Genomic DNA, 1825 nt, shown 5'->3' on the forward strand with positions numbered 1-1825 from the left:
GGAATGGTGGTGTTGTAATTACAGTTACTCATAGTGGTGATGCTGTTGTCATTGTTGTTGGTGTTATCATTGTCCAAGGTAAAGTGACAACATTAATCAGATAACCATACACTAGTGATTCATCCATTTAAAAGTAGAGTGATTTTTTCTAATAGAAGTTAATATTAGTGATACCGACCCACTAAGTAAATTTACAGGTATAATTTTTATTCTTCTGATTTCACACTGAGGTCTAGGTTAAGTCACTACCTAGATAGGTAATGTGGGGTCCAAAACTCCCCACGCCGAACAGCATTTAGCTTTTTGGTGCTCGTATGTACAGTATTTGCTGGTAGATCTTGGCGCTTGTGGTCTGGTCTGCAGACAGTCTGCCTCATCCTCTCGCAGAGTGGAGGTGTGTTGTGCGTTGCTCTCGATCCATGGTCTAACAGCAGAGACCCTGGAGCCCACTGTCACCCCATGGTACTCATAGTGCACCTGCGGTTCCCTCGCATTGTTTAGATGAAATATTACGGTTTAATCCTTTCGCTGCGGGAGGTTACTCTAAGCTGAACAAAATCGTCTGGCGGTAGCCTGTATATAATAGCAAGTGCAGCGAAAGGATTAATTGAGATAGTGTTTAAAGTGAAATAATATGAACAGTTGTAGTGGGAATGCGTGAGTAAATGTTTTGGTGTTCGCTCATTGTCATTGATATGCGTTTGAGGTAACACAGAATCCCGCTATACTGAATCTTAGACCGAGGACCCGCAGGTACCACGTGATGGCAAGTGGGTTTTTTTGTAATTTTTAGATGTGTTGGAAAGACAGTGATTTACAGTACTAAACAAACTAATAGACGTTTGTTGATAAATTATTTGGAAACTAAAGTGTTTTTGCTATAAAATCATGCAGATTTGAAGTGTTTTGGTGCTGAAATATTAACATGCCAGTTTTGGAAGAAACGTATTTGCTTTTTGTTTTTTCAGGGAGACAATAGTGCGTTGCTTCAAACGTGCATATATACGTGTTTATTTTCATTTTGCAGGTTATAAATACTTTTCAGAAATATGCCCAAAGACTTTTATGAGCAATGTGTCGGAAAAATATCAGAAACGCCGAAATCCATGAGATATTATGGAGAGAGACCTGCATCTCCTGCAGACGCAATGTCTGTGCACGCCACTCCTACTTACTCTGCCATGAGTGCCAGTAAAACCAGGTAAATGTCATAATTTTATGCATCAAACCAATGTAAATATTGTATAATAATTTTATCTGTAATTTTATGCATATATATAATTACACATGGTCTATATAGGAATTACAAAGTGCCCTATATGAAACATGTAAAAAAAAAATGCATAAAAAAAGGCAAATTTTCATTTCCATTTCCTGCAGTGTTCTGGCGGTTCCTGGTGGCTACTATTGACAGTGTATGCTGCCCAATCATTCTTATCTCAGGACCAGGCAAGGAAAATTCGTTGTACCTCTTATATTTTTTTATTTTTTTGTTATGAAAATAAGTGTAAAATGGTAAAAAAAAATCAACTTAAATATTCATATAGTCAGCTTTTTGGTTTTTTTTTTTTCAGTCAGAAGCCTAGCTAAGACCTTTAAATGTTTATATATGCCTTTAAATTTCAATAGATGTGACTTCCTTATTTTTGGTGATTTTTTTCCTCTGGGGTCTGTGGTGACTCCCAATTACCTGAGGTGTAGAAACATTTATATTATTACCTATCTAGGGTTCAAACTCAAACTACCAATACCACCAGGAAATTTTTGTTCCATGGCCCAGGCGTCCGTGGCCCAAGCGTCTGTGGCCCAAACGTCCGAATACCAG

At 37.8% G+C, this 1825-nt stretch overlaps 1 long non-coding RNA gene across 2 annotated transcripts; it reads left to right on the forward strand.

The window, feature by feature from the left end:
- The first annotated feature begins 374 nt into the window (after positions 1–374).
- LOC121859616 lies at positions 375–1507 on the forward strand. Of its 2 annotated transcripts, none has more exons than XR_006087680.1 (3): positions 375–394; positions 1028–1201; positions 1381–1507. It is a non-coding gene; the product is annotated as an uncharacterized LOC121859616 (long non-coding RNA). The 2 variants fall into 2 exon arrangements; XR_006087679.1 differs by having other exon boundaries at positions 378–462.
- The last annotated feature ends 318 nt before the right edge of the window (positions 1508–1825 follow it).

The sequence above is a fragment of the Homarus americanus genome, unplaced genomic scaffold (assembly GCF_018991925.1).
Source record: "Homarus americanus isolate GMGI-L3 unplaced genomic scaffold, GMGI_Hamer_2.0 scaffold7626, whole genome shotgun sequence".
Classification (NCBI taxonomy): Eukaryota; Metazoa; Arthropoda; class Malacostraca; order Decapoda; family Nephropidae; genus Homarus; species Homarus americanus.